The following is a 14,883-nucleotide window of genomic DNA, read 5'->3' as shown; positions in this document are numbered from 1 at the left end:
GAAGACACCAAAACTCAAAATTACAGGATATTCACCATCCCAACAGAGAATTCTCCTCAGAAATGTCATTTTATCACATCAAATTCAAAACCCTAAATTCAGGAAAAACCATGACCAAGGTGAACTCACACACAAGACAAGTGCCCCACAGATCAAACAGCTCATTAGACAAATCTTGGAGAAATCCAAAATCAGTCGCTTGGAAGAATGACAGTGAAGCATCTCCTTGGGCCGTGCGGTGTATGGGGCACAGGAGCTCTTCTGGGGGCCCAATCATCTCTTCTGGGGGCCCAATCATGGGGGGCCAAGGAGGCAGTGGTCTGGACACACATCAGGCCCCTCTTCGTTCAACCTGAAAGGTAAGAATGCAGGTAAGATCGACACAAATTCCACCAGAAATCAGAAATTCCGAACTAGCCCCTCCCACTTTTGGGGATTTGGGCGTTCGACCCCTTCCGAAGGTCGTAGAAGCTCGAAAATGGTACCAATCGATGCGCAATACCCCACTTGCCAGAAACAAATGCCCTCTCCCACTCTCTACGACCTTCACAAAAAAAGTTATTCAAGAATATCTCCTCGGCTTTTCGGCCATTTGCTACTTCGACCCCTTCCGAAGGTCGTAGGAGCTCGGGGATGGCACCAATCGATCCGCAGGACCCACATTAGTTCAATAGAAACCACTTTCCAAGTCTCTACGACCTTCAGAAAAAAAGTTATTCAAGAATATCTCCTTCTCCAATGTGCTTTCATCCCTAATCCTAACCCTAACCCTAACCCTATGCCTAGTCAGGTTCCTTAGACCCTTACCCTAACCACACCACCCCTTGCCTAAACCTAACCCCGCCCACTTTTCAGATTCGCTCGTTCGACCCCTTCCCAAGGTCCTAGAAGCTCGGCGATGGTACCAATCGATCCGCAGTACCCCATTTAGTAGAGACAGACGCCCTTTCCAAGTCTCTACGACCTTCACAGCAAAAGTTATTCTAGAATATCTCCTCAGCAGGCTATGCTAATGAGGCTGCCTAATTACAATCCCGTTTCTCTCAAATATCTCGGCATAGAAGACACCAAAACTCAAAATTACAGGATATTCACCATCCCAACAGAGAATTCTCCTCAGAAATGTCATTTTATCACATCAAATTCAAAACCCTAAATTCAGGAAAAACCATGACCAAGGTGAACTCACACACAAGACAAGTGCCCCACAGATCAAACAGCTCATTAGACAAATCTTGGAGAAATCCAAAATCAGTCGCTTGGAAGAATGACAGTGAAGCATCTCCTTGGGCCGTGCGGTGTATGGGGCACAGGAGCTCTTCTGGGGGCCCAATCATCTCTTCTGGGGGCCCAATCATGGGGGGCCAAGGAGGCAGTGGTCTGGACACACATCAGGCCCCTCTTCGTTCAACCTGAAAGGTAAGAATGCAGGTAAGATCGACACAAATTCCACCAGAAATCAGAAATTCCGAACTAGCCCCTCCCACTTTTGGGGATTTGGGCGTTCGACCCCTTCCGAAGGTCGTAGAAGCTCGAAAATGGTACCAATCGATGCGCAATACCCCACTTGCCAGAAACAAATGCCCTCTCCCACTCTCTACGACCTTCACAAAAAAAGTTATTCAAGAATATCTCCTCGGCTTTTCGGCCATTTGCTACTTCGACCCCTTCCGAAGGTCGTAGGAGCTCGGGGATGGCACCAATCGATCTGCAGGACCCACATTAGTTCAATAGAAACCACTTTCCAAGTCTCTACGACCTTCAGAAAAAAAGTTATTCAAGAATATCTCCTTCTCCAATGTGCTTTCATCCCTAACCCTAACCCTAACCCTAACCCTAACCCTAACCCTAACCCTAACCCTAACCCTAACCCTAACCCTAACCCTAACCCTTCTCCAATGTGCTTTCATCCCTAATCCTAACCCTAACCCTAACCCTATGCCTAGTCAGGTTCCTTAGACCCTTACCCTAACCACACCACCCCTTGCCTAAACCTAACCCCGCCCACTTTTCAGATTCGCTCGTTCGACCCCTTCCCAAGGTCCTAGAAGCTCGGCGATGGTACCAATCGATCCGCAGTACCCCATTTAGTAGAGACAGACGCCCTTTCCAAGTCTCTACGACCTTCACAGCAAAAGTTATTCTAGAATATCTCCTCAGCAGGCTATGCTAATGAGGCTGCCTAATTACAATCCCGTTTCTCTCAAATATCTCGGCATAGAAGACACCAAAACTCAAAATTACAGGATATTCACCATCCCAACAGAGAATTCTCCTCAGAAATGTCATTTTATCACATCAAATTCAAAACCCTAAATTCAGGAAAAACCATGACCAAGGTGAACTCACACACAAGACAAGTGCCCCACAGATCAAACAGCTCATTAGACAAATCTTGGAGAAATCCAAAATCAGTCGCTTGGAAGAATGACAGTGAAGCATCTCCTTGGGCCGTGCGGTGTATGGGGCACAGGAGCTCTTCTGGGGGCCCAATCATCTCTTCTGGGGGCCCAATCATGGGGGGCCAAGGAGGCAGTGGTCTGGACACACATCAGGCCCCTCTTCGTTCAACCTGAAAGGTAAGAATGCAGGTAAGATCGACACAAATTCCACCAGAAATCAGAAATTCCGAACTAGCCCCTCCCACTTTTGGGGATTTGGGCGTTCGACCCCTTCCGAAGGTCGTAGAAGCTCGAAAATGGTACCAATCGATGCGCAATACCCCACTTGCCAGAAACAAATGCCCTCTCCCACTCTCTACGACCTTCACAAAAAAAGTTATTCAAGAATATCTCCTCGGCTTTTCGGCCATTTGCTACTTCGACCCCTTCCGAAGGTCGTAGGAGCTCGGGGATGGCACCAATCGATCCGCAGGACCCACATTAGTTCAATAGAAACCACTTTCCAAGTCTCTACGACCTTCAGAAAAAAAGTTATTCAAGAATATCTCCTTCTCCAATGTGCTTTCATCCCTAATCCTAACCCTAACCCTAACCCTATGCCTAGTCAGGTTCCTTAGACCCTTACCCTAACCACACCACCCCTTGCCTAAACCTAACCCCGCCCACTTTTCAGATTCGCTCGTTCGACCCCTTCCCAAGGTCCTAGAAGCTCGGCGATGGTACCAATCGATCCGCAGTACCCCATTTAGTAGAGACAGACGCCCTTTCCAAGTCTCTACGACCTTCACAGCAAAAGTTATTCTAGAATATCTCCTCAGCAGGCTATGCTAATGAGGCTGCCTAATTACAATCCCGTTTCTCTCAAATATCTCGGCATAGAAGACACCAAAACTCAAAATTACAGGATATTCACCATCCCAACAGAGAATTCTCCTCAGAAATGTCATTTTATCACATCAAATTCAAAACCCTAAATTCAGGAAAAACCATGACCAAGGTGAACTCACACACAAGACAAGTGCCCCACAGATCAAACAGCTCATTAGACAAATCTTGGAGAAATCCAAAATCAGTCGCTTGGAAGAATGACAGTGAAGCATCTCCTTGGGCCGTGCGGTGTATGGGGCACAGGAGCTCTTCTGGGGGCCCAATCATCTCTTCTGGGGGCCCAATCATGGGGGGCCAAGGAGGCAGTGGTCTGGACACACATCAGGCCCCTCTTCGTTCAACCTGAAAGGTAAGAATGCAGGTAAGATCGACACAAATTCCACCAGAAATCAGAAATTCCGAACTAGCCCCTCCCACTTTTGGGGATTTGGGCGTTCGACCCCTTCCGAAGGTCGTAGAAGCTCGAAAATGGTACCAATCGATGCGCAATACCCCACTTGCCAGAAACAAATGCCCTCTCCCACTCTCTACGACCTTCACAAAAAAAGTTATTCAAGAATATCTCCTCGGCTTTTCGGCCATTTGCTACTTCGACCCCTTCCGAAGGTCGTAGGAGCTCGGGGATGGCACCAATCGATCTGCAGGACCCACATTAGTTCAATAGAAACCACTTTCCAAGTCTCTACGACCTTCAGAAAAAAAGTTATTCAAGAATATCTCCTTCTCCAATGTGCTTTCATCCCTAATCCTTACCTTAACCCTAGCTGTTTTAGCGACTTTCTTATTCAGAGGTTCTGGACTTCGATTCTATGCCTAGTCAGGTTCCTTAGACCCTTACCCTAACCACACCACCCCTTGCCTAAACCTAACCCCGCCCACTTTTCAGATTCGCTCGTTCGACCCCTTCCCAAGGTCCTAGAAGCTCGGCGATGGTACCAATCGATCCGCAGTACCCCATTTAGTAGAGACAGACGCCCTTTCCAAGTCTCTACGACCTTCACAGCAAAAGTTATTCTAGAATATCTCCTCAGCAGGCTATGCTAATGAGGCTGCCTAATTACAATCCCGTTTCTCTCAAATATCTCGGCATAGAAGACACCAAAACTCAAAATTACAGGATATTCACCATCCCAACAGAGAATTCTCCTCAGAAATGTCATTTTATCACATCAAATTCAAAACCCTAAATTCAGGAAAAACCATGACCAAGGTGAACTCACACACAAGACAAGTGCCCCACAGATCAAACAGCTCATTAGACAAATCTTGGAGAAATCCAAAATCAGTCGCTTGGAAGAATGACAGTGAAGCATCTCCTTGGGCCGTGCGGTGTATGGGGCACAGGAGCTCTTCTGGGGGCCCAATCATCTCTTCTGGGGGCCCAATCATGGGGGGCCAAGGAGGCAGTGGTCTGGACACACATCAGGCCCCTCTTCGTTCAACCTGAAAGGTAAGAATGCAGGTAAGATCGACACAAATTCCACCAGAAATCAGAAATTCCGAACTAGCCCCTCCCACTTTTGGGGATTTGGGCGTTCGACCCCTTCCGAAGGTCGTAGAAGCTCGAAAATGGTACCAATCGATGCGCAATACCCCACTTGCCAGAAACAAATGCCCTCTCCCACTCTCTACGACCTTCACAAAAAAAGTTATTCAAGAATATCTCCTCGGCTTTTCGGCCATTTGCTACTTCGACCCCTTCCGAAGGTCGTAGGAGCTCGGGGATGGCACCAATCGATCCGCAGGACCCACATTAGTTCAATAGAAACCACTTTCCAAGTCTCTACGACCTTCAGAAAAAAAGTTATTCAAGAATATCTCCTTCTCCAATGTGCTTTCATCCCTAATCCTAACCCTAACCCTAACCCTAACCCTAACCCTAACCCTAACCCTAACCCTAACCCTAACCCTATATCTCCTTCTCCAATGTGCTTTCATCCCTAATCCTAACCCTAACCCTAACCCTATGCCTAGTCAGGTTCCTTAGACCCTTACCCTAACCACACCACCCCTTGCCTAAACCTAACCCCGCCCACTTTTCAGATTCGCTCGTTCGACCCCTTCCCAAGGTCCTAGAAGCTCGGCGATGGTACCAATCGATCCGCAGTACCCCATTTAGTAGAGACAGACGCCCTTTCCAAGTCTCTACGACCTTCACAGCAAAAGTTATTCTAGAATATCTCCTCAGCAGGCTATGCTAATGAGGCTGCCTAATTACAATCCCGTTTCTCTCAAATATCTCGGCATAGAAGACACCAAAACTCAAAATTACAGGATATTCACCATCCCAACAGAGAATTCTCCTCAGAAATGTCATTTTATCACATCAAATTCAAAACCCTAAATTCAGGAAAAACCATGACCAAGGTGAACTCACACACAAGACAAGTGCCCCACAGATCAAACAGCTCATTAGACAAATCTTGGAGAAATCCAAAATCAGTCGCTTGGAAGAATGACAGTGAAGCATCTCCTTGGGCCGTGCGGTGTATGGGGCACAGGAGCTCTTCTGGGGGCCCAATCATCTCTTCTGGGGGCCCAATCATGGGGGGCCAAGGAGGCAGTGGTCTGGACACACATCAGGCCCCTCTTCGTTCAACCTGAAAGGTAAGAATGCAGGTAAGATCGACACAAATTCCACCAGAAATCAGAAATTCCGAACTAGCCCCTCCCACTTTTGGGGATTTGGGCGTTCGACCCCTTCCGAAGGTCGTAGAAGCTCGAAAATGGTACCAATCGATGCGCAATACCCCACTTGCCAGAAACAAATGCCCTCTCCCACTCTCTACGACCTTCACAAAAAAAGTTATTCAAGAATATCTCCTCGGCTTTTCGGCCATTTGCTACTTCGACCCCTTCCGAAGGTCGTAGGAGCTCGGGGATGGCACCAATCGATCCGCAGGACCCACATTAGTTCAATAGAAACCACTTTCCAAGTCTCTACGACCTTCAGAAAAAAAGTTATTCAAGAATATCTCCTTCTCCAATGTGCTTTCATCCCTAATCCTAACCCTAACCCTAACCCTATGCCTAGTCAGGTTCCTTAGACCCTTACCCTAACCACACCACCCCTTGCCTAAACCTAACCCCGCCCACTTTTCAGATTCGCTCGTTCGACCCCTTCCCAAGGTCCTAGAAGCTCGGCGATGGTACCAATCGATCCGCAGTACCCCATTTAGTAGAGACAGACGCCCTTTCCAAGTCTCTACGACCTTCACAGCAAAAGTTATTCTAGAATATCTCCTCAGCAGGCTATGCTAATGAGGCTGCCTAATTACAATCCCGTTTCTCTCAAATATCTCGGCATAGAAGACACCAAAACTCAAAATTACAGGATATTCACCATCCCAACAGAGAATTCTCCTCAGAAATGTCATTTTATCACATCAAATTCAAAACCCTAAATTCAGGAAAAACCATGACCAAGGTGAACTCACACACAAGACAAGTGCCCCACAGATCAAACAGCTCATTAGACAAATCTTGGAGAAATCCAAAATCAGTCGCTTGGAAGAATGACAGTGAAGCATCTCCTTGGGCCGTGCGGTGTATGGGGCACAGGAGCTCTTCTGGGGGCCCAATCATCTCTTCTGGGGGCCCAATCATGGGGGGCCAAGGAGGCAGTGGTCTGGACACACATCAGGCCCCTCTTCGTTCAACCTGAAAGGTAAGAATGCAGGTAAGATCGACACAAATTCCACCAGAAATCAGAAATTCCGAACTAGCCCCTCCCACTTTTGGGGATTTGGGCGTTCGACCCCTTCCGAAGGTCGTAGAAGCTCGAAAATGGTACCAATCGATGCGCAATACCCCACTTGCCAGAAACAAATGCCCTCTCCCACTCTCTACGACCTTCACAAAAAAAGTTATTCAAGAATATCTCCTCGGCTTTTCGGCCATTTGCTACTTCGACCCCTTCCGAAGGTCGTAGGAGCTCGGGGATGGCACCAATCGATCTGCAGGACCCACATTAGTTCAATAGAAACCACTTTCCAAGTCTCTACGACCTTCAGAAAAAAAGTTATTCAAGAATATCTCCTTCTCCAATGTGCTTTCATCCCTAATCCTTACCTTAACCCTAGCTGTTTTAGCGACTTTCTTATTCAGAGGTTCTGGACTTCGATTCTATGCCTAGTCAGGTTCCTTAGACCCTTACCCTAACCACACCACCCCTTGCCTAAACCTAACCCCGCCCACTTTTCAGATTCGCTCGTTCGACCCCTTCCCAAGGTCCTAGAAGCTCGGCGATGGTACCAATCGATCCGCAGTACCCCATTTAGTAGAGACAGACGCCCTTTCCAAGTCTCTACGACCTTCACAGCAAAAGTTATTCTAGAATATCTCCTCAGCAGGCTATGCTAATGAGGCTGCCTAATTACAATCCCGTTTCTCTCAAATATCTCGGCATAGAAGACACCAAAACTCAAAATTACAGGATATTCACCATCCCAACAGAGAATTCTCCTCAGAAATGTCATTTTATCACATCAAATTCAAAACCCTAAATTCAGGAAAAACCATGACCAAGGTGAACTCACACACAAGACAAGTGCCCCACAGATCAAACAGCTCATTAGACAAATCTTGGAGAAATCCAAAATCAGTCGCTTGGAAGAATGACAGTGAAGCATCTCCTTGGGCCGTGCGGTGTATGGGGCACAGGAGCTCTTCTGGGGGCCCAATCATCTCTTCTGGGGGCCCAATCATGGGGGGCCAAGGAGGCAGTGGTCTGGACACACATCAGGCCCCTCTTCGTTCAACCTGAAAGGTAAGAATGCAGGTAAGATCGACACAAATTCCACCAGAAATCAGAAATTCCGAACTAGCCCCTCCCACTTTTGGGGATTTGGGCGTTCGACCCCTTCCGAAGGTCGTAGAAGCTCGAAAATGGTACCAATCGATGCGCAATACCCCACTTGCCAGAAACAAATGCCCTCTCCCACTCTCTACGACCTTCACAAAAAAAGTTATTCAAGAATATCTCCTCGGCTTTTCGGCCATTTGCTACTTCGACCCCTTCCGAAGGTCGTAGGAGCTCGGGGATGGCACCAATCGATCCGCAGGACCCACATTAGTTCAATAGAAACCACTTTCCAAGTCTCTACGACCTTCAGAAAAAAAGTTATTCAAGAATATCTCCTTCTCCAATGTGCTTTCATCCCTAATCCTAACCCTAACCCTAACCCTAACCCTAACCCTAACCCTAACCCTATCCTTCTCCAATGTGCTTTCATCCCTAATCCTAACCCTAACCCTAACCCTAACCCTAACCGACGGGGTCGGTCCACGGATATTACCGTTCTTACCTAACCCTAACCCTAACCCTAACCCTAACCCTATGCCTAGTCAGGTTCCTTAGACCCTTACCCTAACCACACCACCCCTTGCCTAAACCTAACCCCGCCCACTTTTCAGATTCGCTCGTTCGACCCCTTCCCAAGGTCCTAGAAGCTCGGCGATGGTACCAATCGATCCGCAGTACCCCATTTAGTAGAGACAGACGCCCTTTCCAAGTCTCTACGACCTTCACAGCAAAAGTTATTCTAGAATATCTCCTCAGCAGGCTATGCTAATGAGGCTGCCTAATTACAATCCCGTTTCTCTCAAATATCTCGGCATAGAAGACACCAAAACTCAAAATTACAGGATATTCACCATCCCAACAGAGAATTCTCCTCAGAAATGTCATTTTATCACATCAAATTCAAAACCCTAAATTCAGGAAAAACCATGACCAAGGTGAACTCACACACAAGACAAGTGCCCCACAGATCAAACAGCTCATTAGACAAATCTTGGAGAAATCCAAAATCAGTCGCTTGGAAGAATGACAGTGAAGCATCTCCTTGGGCCGTGCGGTGTATGGGGCACAGGAGCTCTTCTGGGGGCCCAATCATCTCTTCTGGGGGCCCAATCATGGGGGGCCAAGGAGGCAGTGGTCTGGACACACATCAGGCCCCTCTTCGTTCAACCTGAAAGGTAAGAATGCAGGTAAGATCGACACAAATTCCACCAGAAATCAGAAATTCCGAACTAGCCCCTCCCACTTTTGGGGATTTGGGCGTTCGACCCCTTCCGAAGGTCGTAGAAGCTCGAAAATGGTACCAATCGATGCGCAATACCCCACTTGCCAGAAACAAATGCCCTCTCCCACTCTCTACGACCTTCACAAAAAAAGTTATTCAAGAATATCTCCTCGGCTTTTCGGCCATTTGCTACTTCGACCCCTTCCGAAGGTCGTAGGAGCTCGGGGATGGCACCAATCGATCTGCAGGACCCACATTAGTTCAATAGAAACCACTTTCCAAGTCTCTACGACCTTCAGAAAAAAAGTTATTCAAGAATATCTCCTTCTCCAATGTGCTTTCATCCCTAATCCTAACCCTAACCCTAACCCTAACCCTAACCCTAACCCTAACCCTAACCCAGTGGTCTGGACACACATCAGGCCCCTCTTCATTCAGCCTGAAAGGTAAGAATGCAGGTAAGATCGACCCACAAATTCCACCAGAAATCAGAAATTCCGAACTAGCCCCGCCCACTTTTGGGGATTTGGGCGTTCGACCCCTTCCGAAGGTCGTAGAAGCTCGAAAATGGTACCAATCGATGCGCAATACCCCACTTGCCAGAAACAAATGCCCTCTCCCACTCTCTACGACCTTCACAAAAAAAGTTATTCAAGAATATCTCCTCGGCTTTTCGGCCATTTGCTACTTCGACCCCTTCCGAAGGTCGGAGGAGCTCGGGGATGGCACCAATCGATCCGCAGGACCCACATTAGCTCAATAGAAACCACTTTCCAAGTCTCTACGACCTTCAGAAAAAAAGTTATTCAAGAATATCTCCTTCTCCAATGTGCTTTCATCCCTAATCCTAACCCTAACCCTAACCCTAACCCTAACCCTAACCCTTTTCGGCCATTTGCTACTTCGACCCCTTCCGAAGGTCGGAGGAGCTCGGGGATGGCACCAATCGATCCGCAGGACCCACATTAGCTCAATAGAAACCACTTTCCAAGTCTCTACGACCTTCAGAAAAAAAGTTATTCAAGAATATCTCCTTCTCCAATGTGCTTTCATCCCTAATCCTTACCTTAACCCTAGCTGTTTTAGCGACTTTCTTATTCAGAGGTTCTGGACTTCGATTCTATGCCTAGTCAGGTTCCTTAGACCCTTACCCTAACCACACCACCCCTTGCCTAAACCTAACCCCGCCCACTTTTCAGATTCGCTCGTTCGACCCCTTCCCAAGGTCCTAGAAGCTCGGGGATGGTACCAATCGATCCGCAGTACCCCGTTTGGTAGAGACAGACGCCCTTTCCAAGTCTCTACGACCTTCACAACAAAAGTTATTCAAGAATATCTCCTCAGCAGGCTATGCTAATGAGGCTGCCTAATTACAATCCCGTTTCTCTCAAATATCTCGGCATAGAAGACACCAAAACTCAAAATTACAGGATATTCACCATCCCAACAGAGAATTCTCCTCAGAAATGTCATTTTATCACATCAAATTCAAAACCCTAAATTCAGGAAAAACCATGACCAAGGTGAACTCACACACAAGACAAGTGCCCCACAGATCAAACAGCTCATTAGACAAATCTTGGAGAAATCCAAAATCAGTCGCTTGGAAGAATGACAGTGAAGCATCTCCTTGGGCCGTGCGGTGTATGGGGCACAGGAGCTCTTCTGGGGGCCCAATCATCTCTTCTGGGGGCCCAATCATGGGGGGCCAAGGAGCCAGTGGTCTGGACACACATCAGGCCCCTCTTCATTCAGCCTGAAAGGTAAGAATGCAGGTAAGATCGACCCACAAATTCCACCAGAAATCAGAAATTCCGAACTAGCCCCGCCCACTTTTGGGGATTTGGGCGTTCGACCCCTTCCGAAGGTCGTAGAAGCTCGAAAATGGTACCAATCGATGCGCAATACCCCACTTGCCAGAAACAAATGCCCTCTCCCACTCTCTACGACCTTCACAAAAAAAGTTATTCAAGAATATCTCCTCGGCTTTTCGGCCATTTGCTACTTCGACCCCTTCCGAAGGTCGGAGGAGCTCGGGGATGGCACCAATCGATCCGCAGGACCCACATTAGCTCAATAGAAACCACTTTCCAAGTCTCTACGACCTTCAGAAAAAAAGTTATTCAAGAATATCTCCTTCTCCAATGTGCTTTCATCCCTAATCCTAACCCTAACCCTAACCCTAACCCTAACCCTAACCCTAACCCTAACCCTAACCCTATTCAAGAATATCTCCTTCTCCAATGTGCTTTCATCCCTAATCCTTACCTTAACCCTAGCTGTTTTAGCGACTTTCTTATTCAGAGGTTCTGGACTTCGATTCTATGCCTAGTCAGGTTCCTTAGACCCTTACCCTAACCACACCACCCCTTGCCTAAACCTAACCCCGCCCACTTTTCAGATTCGCTCGTTCGACCCCTTCCCAAGGTCCTAGAAGCTCGGCGATGGTACCAATCGATCCGCAGTACCCCATTTAGTAGAGACAGACGCCCTTTCCAAGTCTCTACGACCTTCACAGCAAAAGTTATTCTAGAATATCTCCTCAGCAGGCTATGCTAATGAGGCTGCCTAATTACAATCCCGTTTCTCTCAAATATCTCGGCATAGAAGACACCAAAACTCAAAATTACAGGATATTCACCATCCCAACAGAGAATTCTCCTCAGAAATGTCATTTTATCACATCAAATTCAAAACCCTAAATTCAGGAAAAACCATGACCAAGGTGAACTCACACACAAGACAAGTGCCCCACAGATCAAACAGCTCATTAGACAAATCTTGGAGAAATCCAAAATCAGTCGCTTGGAAGAATGACAGTGAAGCATCTCCTTGGGCCGTGCGGTGTATGGGGCACAGGAGCTCTTCTGGGGGCCCAATCATCTCTTCTGGGGGCCCAATCATGGGGGGCCAAGGAGGCAGTGGTCTGGACACACATCAGGCCCCTCTTCGTTCAACCTGAAAGGTAAGAATGCAGGTAAGATCGACACAAATTCCACCAGAAATCAGAAATTCCGAACTAGCCCCTCCCACTTTTGGGGATTTGGGCGTTCGACCCCTTCCGAAGGTCGTAGAAGCTCGAAAATGGTACCAATCGATGCGCAATACCCCACTTGCCAGAAACAAATGCCCTCTCCCACTCTCTACGACCTTCACAAAAAAAGTTATTCAAGAATATCTCCTCGGCTTTTCGGCCATTTGCTACTTCGACCCCTTCCGAAGGTCGTAGGAGCTCGGGGATGGCACCAATCGATCCGCAGGACCCACATTAGTTCAATAGAAACCACTTTCCAAGTCTCTACGACCTTCAGAAAAAAAGTTATTCAAGAATATCTCCTTCTCCAATGTGCTTTCATCCCTAATCCTAACCCTAACCCTAACCCTATGCCTAGTCAGGTTCCTTAGACCCTTACCCTAACCACACCACCCCTTGCCTAAACCTAACCCCGCCCACTTTTCAGATTCGCTCGTTCGACCCCTTCCCAAGGTCCTAGAAGCTCGGCGATGGTACCAATCGATCCGCAGTACCCCATTTAGTAGAGACAGACGCCCTTTCCAAGTCTCTACGACCTTCACAGCAAAAGTTATTCTAGAATATCTCCTCAGCAGGCTATGCTAATGAGGCTGCCTAATTACAATCCCGTTTCTCTCAAATATCTCGGCATAGAAGACACCAAAACTCAAAATTACAGGATATTCACCATCCCAACAGAGAATTCTCCTCAGAAATGTCATTTTATCACATCAAATTCAAAACCCTAAATTCAGGAAAAACCATGACCAAGGTGAACTCACACACAAGACAAGTGCCCCACAGATCAAACAGCTCATTAGACAAATCTTGGAGAAATCCAAAATCAGTCGCTTGGAAGAATGACAGTGAAGCATCTCCTTGGGCCGTGCGGTGTATGGGGCACAGGAGCTCTTCTGGGGGCCCAATCATCTCTTCTGGGGGCCCAATCATGGGGGGCCAAGGAGGCAGTGGTCTGGACACACATCAGGCCCCTCTTCGTTCAACCTGAAAGGTAAGAATGCAGGTAAGATCGACACAAATTCCACCAGAAATCAGAAATTCCGAACTAGCCCCTCCCACTTTTGGGGATTTGGGCGTTCGACCCCTTCCGAAGGTCGTAGAAGCTCGAAAATGGTACCAATCGATGCGCAATACCCCACTTGCCAGAAACAAATGCCCTCTCCCACTCTCTACGACCTTCACAAAAAAAGTTATTCAAGAATATCTCCTCGGCTTTTCGGCCATTTGCTACTTCGACCCCTTCCGAAGGTCGTAGGAGCTCGGGGATGGCACCAATCGATCTGCAGGACCCACATTAGTTCAATAGAAACCACTTTCCAAGTCTCTACGACCTTCAGAAAAAAAGTTATTCAAGAATATCTCCTTCTCCAATGTGCTTTCATCCCTAATCCTTACCTTAACCCTAGCTGTTTTAGCGACTTTCTTATTCAGAGGTTCTGGACTTCGATTCTATGCCTAGTCAGGTTCCTTAGACCCTTACCCTAACCACACCACCCCTTGCCTAAACCTAACCCCGCCCACTTTTCAGATTCGCTCGTTCGACCCCTTCCCAAGGTCCTAGAAGCTCGGCGATGGTACCAATCGATCCGCAGTACCCCATTTAGTAGAGACAGACGCCCTTTCCAAGTCTCTACGACCTTCACAGCAAAAGTTATTCTAGAATATCTCCTCAGCAGGCTATGCTAATGAGGCTGCCTAATTACAATCCCGTTTCTCTCAAATATCTCGGCATAGAAGACACCAAAACTCAAAATTACAGGATATTCACCATCCCAACAGAGAATTCTCCTCAGAAATGTCATTTTATCACATCAAATTCAAAACCCTAAATTCAGGAAAAACCATGACCAAGGTGAACTCACACACAAGACAAGTGCCCCACAGATCAAACAGCTCATTAGACAAATCTTGGAGAAATCCAAAATCAGTCGCTTGGAAGAATGACAGTGAAGCATCTCCTTGGGCCGTGCGGTGTATGGGGCACAGGAGCTCTTCTGGGGGCCCAATCATCTCTTCTGGGGGCCCAATCATGGGGGGCCAAGGAGGCAGTGGTCTGGACACACATCAGGCCCCTCTTCGTTCAACCTGAAAGGTAAGAATGCAGGTAAGATCGACACAAATTCCACCAGAAATCAGAAATTCCGAACTAGCCCCTCCCACTTTTGGGGATTTGGGCGTTCGACCCCTTCCGAAGGTCGTAGAAGCTCGAAAATGGTACCAATCGATGCGCAATACCCCACTTGCCAGAAACAAATGCCCTCTCCCACTCTCTACGACCTTCACAAAAAAAGTTATTCAAGAATATCTCCTCGGCTTTTCGGCCATTTGCTACTTCGACCCCTTCCGAAGGTCGTAGGAGCTCGGGGATGGCACCAATCGATCCGCAGGACCCACATTAGTTCAATAGAAACCACTTTCCAAGTCTCTACGACCTTCAGAAAAAAAGTTATTCAAGAATATCTCCTTCTCCAATGTGCTTTCATCCCTAATCCTAACCCTAACCCTAACCCTATGCCTAGTCAGGTTCCTTAGA

Source organism: Pleuronectes platessa, unplaced genomic scaffold (assembly GCF_947347685.1).
Source record: "Pleuronectes platessa unplaced genomic scaffold, fPlePla1.1 scaffold_36, whole genome shotgun sequence".
NCBI lineage: Eukaryota > Metazoa > Chordata > Actinopteri > Pleuronectiformes > Pleuronectidae > Pleuronectes > Pleuronectes platessa.
Note: the sequence above shows the minus strand (reverse complement) of the source record.